The following is a 6,464-nucleotide window of genomic DNA, read 5'->3' as shown; positions in this document are numbered from 1 at the left end:
TGATCAGTGGGTCAGATCACCATTTTGCCTCTGACAGTACAAATGATATTTTGTGAAGGTATTTATTCTAAAAAAGTAAATCATCCTTTTTACTTCTAGTGTTGGCTAAAGTGTATTGACTTGGTCATTAGAGTTTGACTGTACCTTCATTTCGCCGGTATGAATTTGCAGGCAAAACCTTAATGTAGATGAGAAGTGTATCAAAATAAAAGTGACAGAGTTATTTTGTCACATTTTAAGACGTTACAACCATAAACTTGGATGGTTTTTTATATAACAGAGAACAAAGTGTTGACTTAAAGGAGGTAAATACAACTGAACCTGGAATCTGGACTGACATCAGAAGAAAAGTGCAGGCAAAAGAGCTTGAGAACTATTACAAACTTTCATTAAAACCATTTGGAATTGAACAAAAGTTAAATAAAATGATGACACACCATGGAGTGGCTAACTTTTGTTAAACTGGAATAAGGAGAAACACTGCCTGAAAAACCCCCAAAACAAACTGTGCCCCCTACTGGATAGTTGATGCATGCATGTCTTTAAATTACTTCGTCTCATGCTACACAGCACAAGAGCTCTGTTCGCGTTGAAGACTGGAGTGATGAAAGCGGTGGCAGACTTGTACGTGTTATTTTATGTATTCAGCTAAGAAATATTTTACAACTTGGACTCTCATAAGCTGTATTTAAGTACAATTTTCAAAGAGGAACTATCCCTTTTGGGAGGACCAGGGTTGTCTTCATGCTGCAAACATTCTAGGAAGTCTGAATTCATTTTGATTGTTATGGTAAATTTAAACCAAAACTACTTAGGAAACTGGACATTTTTAAAAAGAAAATGTACCTTCTAGTCATTTCTTGTTTCCTTTAAATAATCTCAGAGTTCCCATTTGGCATCGAACGCTGCAGTGGCTAACTGAAGCCTGTCTCTGAAAAACCAACAAAAAGAAAACTAATTCAGAGCAGTTAAACATAATTACTGATTGCTTCACAGGAGCTATTATCTAAAACACACAAACATCCACAATTCTTTGCAGAGATTATGGCTCAGAAGATTTCATCTGAGATTCCTGCCAAAAAATTTCAGAGTATTTCTGTGACAGATTTAATTAACTGCTTCATTTTTTAGCCACGTTCTAAACTGTCATTGGCTGCAGTCTCCACTATCTCTGCCTATTTGCTCCAGCCAAGAACTCCCTCCAAACGTGCAACACAGAAAAAGAGAAAAAAAAAACAAGTGAAATACAGACACGACAATGAGGATCAGAAATACCAACATTCATTCCTACTATGTTATGAGACATGATTGAGAAAGATCATTTTGATACAAGGTTTATAAGCAGAGAGAGAAAGAAAATAGTTTTATTGTTGGTTTTGTCCCATCATTATCCCTTTAATCTTACTGTGACCTGAAAAAGTCATCATTTCCACCCGGAGGAGGTTTACCCTCCAGGTTGGGAAAAATAAATCACTAAAATGTTGAAAAGAGTTTTCAATTCTTCTATGAAAACAATGTCCGAATATCCTCCCCTGCAGTACAGATGCACGTTAAAGCCCTGCTGCTGGAATCTAAAAACGATCAAAAACCCAGTGGCGATGTCTCTTCTCATTGGAGAATGTCTGCTGGGGATATGCATCAGAGAAAGTGACTGTTGTGTAGGTGCAGGAGGAGGTGCACAGCATACAAACCTATCAATGGAGGAAAAAACCCACCTGAAATACAAAACAAATTCAGAAAAGTTTGGCTTTTTATCTTAAAGGTGATGAACTAAAAGAGACATGTGAGTTACTGGTTTGTTTATTTTCTAATTAGAAATTTTTGGTTGCCACCATCATTTCCCATCTCTGAGGAAAGGAAAGCACCAGTCCTCATCACATCAACCTGTCTAGAAAATGCTCATTAAAAAAGTGGCACACACACACAAACACACACAGCTCTGCCGCCATCTGAGGGGAAGAAGAAGAAAAGTTGCGTCTGCAGAGGACAGTGATGAAGAGATCCAGCCAGCCGGATTTCTGAAATGTGAGCATGCTGAGCAAACAGAGCAGCAGCAGAATCGCTCACCTTCTGCATGAAGCTGTTCTGTTTGGGTTGGACCCGCCTGCAGCAGGATGCCTGTTGCACTGCCGGACCCAGAACCGGGCCTGGGGATCCAGTCTGCCAAACCAGGCAGTAATCTACCAGTTATTCTGACGACTAATCGAGTAATCAAATAAAAATCTGATAATGTAAAATATTGGTAAATAACAGTATTAATATCAAATCAACATTGGTCCAAATTTTGATATCTGTGCAGCACTATCTTACTTTCTTGTAGCTTAGAAAATTGACCTGTAACAATAATAGCACACTTTTAAAGTAAACCTGAATAAAAATTACACAAAAATTCGAAATATACATAAAACCATCATATTTCATTAAGTTAATATAACCAATAAGGTCAAGACTGAGGCGGCTGTTGATATGGATGGAAGGCCGGATTGTGTTTGACTCATTAGTTTATATAAACCTGTTTTTAATCTTGTTGCCAACGAGTCTGTAGCGTAGCCGACACAGAAAGCGAGAAAAAAAATGTGCCTGCCTTATTTCCCTTTGCTGTGGCGCAATGCACTAAATCAATTCTACCACAGCATCGTCCTGCCCAGCATCTGTTCGCCCTGCTGCCATTTTATTACAGATCAAACTGTCTTCTTACGTGGTTTGACTGTTTGTTTATAAAATTATTTAAGAAAAGCTGTACTACTAATTTCGTTTAACTGCTTACTGTACGATGACAATAAATCTATCTAAATTGAATAGTATTTTGCCCTCCATGTTGTGCGTCAACAATAACGTGCAACGTGTCTATATGAAAAAAAAAACACGTTAAAGATAATTTATAAATAGCACGTGCCTATAATATGCGTACGCCAAATCTGGATTACATAAGTAACTAACGTATAATGGTGCGCATGTGAATGTGTTCAGCAGGTGTAGAACATACCTGAGATGTCAGTGATTGTGCACTTCAAATCCGTCCATCTGGATCTTCGTGTGTTTCTGATCCAGGTGTCGCGTCACTTGTGGTCATGAGGTAAAATATTTAAAAACCGCACAACAACAGAGAAAAAAGCGGAAAAATAATCGGAACATGCTGGAATCTTCAGCACATGCGCATTCGAGCTAATGATATAGCTCGTACTTCCGGTTGTAAGACACGTAGCACGCTGGAAACACGCCGGTAGCTTCTGGGTAGGCAACTGACGCTGATTACCACTAACAGGAGTAGAGAGGCAGACAGAAAAAAAAGAAAGAATAAGAAGAAGCAATCATCTATCTGAGATCCAAAATCCAGTGACGTAGTTTCACCGAGCTTGACCGAATGCCGCCGATGCAGCTCGAACTAAGCTAGCTAACGCTAGGTATCGGTGAAGGAGATTCCTCTCCTCCAGTGCCAGCCGCTAATGGACCTTACCAAGCTCCGCCCAGAAACGTCCCTCGAAAGTCCCACGTGACTTCATGTCTCACACTAACCTCCTCGCAGAGTTTAGGTTCTATGGGATTTTTCGTTTCGACTGACTGCAGAGTATTTCTGAGTCGATTAGTTTAGCATTTCTGCCGAATTTTCACAAAATATCAGCCACGACAATGGAGAAGGGAACCAACAAGTCCATGTCATCTTTTTTGGACGACATCAAGATGTTTTAGCCACGCAATGCCTCTAACATTGTGCTAGTTGCAGCTAAATGCTACCAGTCGATGAGGACAGCAGATCCTCAGACCCCCAGCATAAATATAGCTGTGGACAAGATCACTGATGGCTGTTGTTCTTGCAAGGCTGGGTGAGTCGGACATTCATGGTTTTGAGGGTTCGAATGTGCCTAGGACTGATACACGGTACTCGGTGCTAGCGTGGCTAACACGATTACAGTTTAGTAAAAGCTAGCGTGGCTAACACGATTACAGTTTAGTAAAAAGCCTTTTCAGGTGAAATAAAATCTTTAATGTATGTCAGATACGGTACACATTGCATATTGATCTGTTCAGCTAACGTAAGGCTGTAACAGACAGGCTTCAGGATGTAGAAGTTGTATCGGTACTGCCATTATGCTGTACTTGGCTAAAAGGTTTTCATAATGGATGCGTTTATTGACTATTTTTTTTCATTCACTAAACACAAAGAAAGCAAAGCAATAATACTTACGCCAGCAGACACTTTGTTCTTATTGATCCTACAACGGTTGAGCTGCAAATGCGGTCGTGCACAAGCTTTGATCCAAGCAAGGTTTTCCGTTTCAGATTTTGGAAATCTGTGAACTTTAGTTCCACAAACATGATCAGGATACCTGACATTGCGCAGATACCCCACTGACGGAGAACCATTTTTTTTCGAGTCCTGACGCAAAAACTTTCTGTCGGTCTGGTAGTCCACAATGTACATTAGCATGAGTTTGTGAGCCAGTAACCCACGTTATAGAGGCGCTGTGACGTAAAATGGGCATTAGCCAATGAAAGGTGGGCCCTGTGGTAAGGTCCATGGTAAGCAAGTCCCTGATCCAGTTCTCCAACCATTTCAGGACCCAAGATGCGAGCCACCGGGCAGTTTATCATGGATCATTTTTCCAGGCCAACCAATCAGGGTCAAACTGCTAGCTTAGCAGTTAACGACTGCAGACAACAGTGCCAGTGTTTGCTCACTGTTCCCGACACCCGCCATCGGTACGCTGTTCACAGTAGGTGTGGTTCCCGGGTGCTTAGCTAAACATTTTATGTGTTTTGTGTAATTTTAAAGTGCTTAGAGGTTCATCCAAAAGGTGTTATGTCCAAGCGACAAAGGTCGGACAGTTTGTCCAGGGAATGTTGTAATTCACCGATAGTCCTATATGGTTTAGCTGATTCCATTTGAGTATTTTACATTGTTTTATGCCACTATGTTACATAAAATTGCCTCATAACTTTCTAAATGTCCGGTTTTCTTAAATGCCAGAAAGCTACATGCGGCTACAGGCTATAGAAAGCTTTATCGATTAACAGCTGTCGCTAATAAATGTTTAATATGATTATTTACTCTGTTTCGGACTTGAATAAGATCGTTTAACAGAAAAAGTGAATTATTTCAGTCTGTTTATGGCATAATTTTGAGAATGGCATTCTCTCGTTCTGCCATTTTGCAAGTGGCAAAACGCTACCATTTTTCCAAAGAGTTGTTGATTTCTATTCAAGAGGCAGACGGAGGAGGCCCACGGTGGAGCAAAACAGGGGATCCAGGAGAGACTGAGGAGCCAGATGGGGGATCCAGGAGAGTCAGACAGGTTTTAGTTTTTTAGCATTAGTGTTGCTGTAATTTTTGTGATGATTAGCTCCCTAAAATTACAGTTCTACAGGCAGTGAGTGTTATGTTGTCTCCTTAAAGGAGAGTAAGGCTCAGAAAGATGAGTATTCTATTGTTGACATAAATATATTTTAAAAAGGCCATAAATTATTATGTGCCACTGTTTACTTTTTGTCATGTAACTGCAACAGAAATCAAACAGAATTTGGGGGTAAAAATTGTTTCAGGTCATGTTGACAAGCATGTGATTATAGCAAAAATAAATTACATGACATCTGTTGAAATTGTTCATTTGAACAATGAACTGGAAAAGATGTTTTCCAGCTTTTAGATAGAAAACGGAGAAATATGTCTGGAATTCTTGCCATGGCTTTGTCTAAAAATGTGTTTGTTGCAAGGAAAAAAAAAAATCAAATAGTTACACAAACATTATTTCCCACAGCTACAAGTGAAACTAGAGGAAATTGTGGTAAATTATTATTGTGTAAACCCGAGAGATGGGGATAAATGAGCAAAAACCCTGAAATTGAAGTTGGACACTGACTGGGCAGTGAGATTTCTGTCAGTCGACCTTGATGTGAAAATGTCTCTATTATGCGCCTCCATCTGGTGCAAAAATCTATTGGTGGTCCTGGAGCAAGTTTATCTAAAGAGTGCAGAAAACTAAAATGGCTCTTCTTTCAGCAGGTGGCGAATGTTTCTGTTGGTATAAGATAATGCTGGATTTTCCAGGCCAACAAAAAAACCTTCAATTTTTTTCTTTGAAATGAGCCAATTATAATGTTTTTTTTAAAAAAAACACATTGTCTCCTGTTGCTTTCTGATTGTCTAATATTTCCCTATTTTGTGTATGGCATCTGTAAACATATGTGAGAGAATTGAATTAAAATCTTTTAATTAGAAAATAATTTAATAAAGTAAATGAGTATAATGAGTAATATAATGTAAACATTCTTGCACATAGTATGAAGGGACAGCGCTGGCCACCGCTGCTTTCCTCTGGTAGATTGTGATTCCTGCTTATGTGATTTCTCCGTCTCGTTTTTCTCAGCTGCATTGCTTCAGGACATTTATGTTGGGTTCTTCTCAAGTCCCATTTTATCCATCTCTTTTAAATGACTTGCTTCCAGCAGTGACAACATAAACACTA

General features: G+C 39.3%; 1 long non-coding RNA gene across 1 annotated transcript; it reads right to left on the bottom strand.

The window, feature by feature from the left end:
* Positions 1-538: 538 nt before the first annotated feature.
* LOC103475353 (uncharacterized) lies at positions 539-4,345 on the bottom strand. The gene is made up of 4 exons (XR_535323.2): positions 2,987-4,345; positions 2,068-2,160; positions 847-931; positions 539-758 (listed from the first exon to the last, which is right to left on the bottom strand). It is a non-coding gene; the product is annotated as an uncharacterized LOC103475353 (long non-coding RNA).
* Between the last annotated feature and the right edge of the window lie 2,119 nt (positions 4,346-6,464).

The sequence above is a fragment of the Poecilia reticulata genome, chromosome 14, assembly GCF_904066995.2.
Source record: "Poecilia reticulata chromosome 14, P_reticulata-male-v2, whole genome shotgun sequence".
NCBI lineage: Eukaryota > Metazoa > Chordata > Actinopteri > Cyprinodontiformes > Poeciliidae > Poecilia > Poecilia reticulata.
This window is presented reverse-complemented; position numbering and strand designations above follow the sequence as displayed.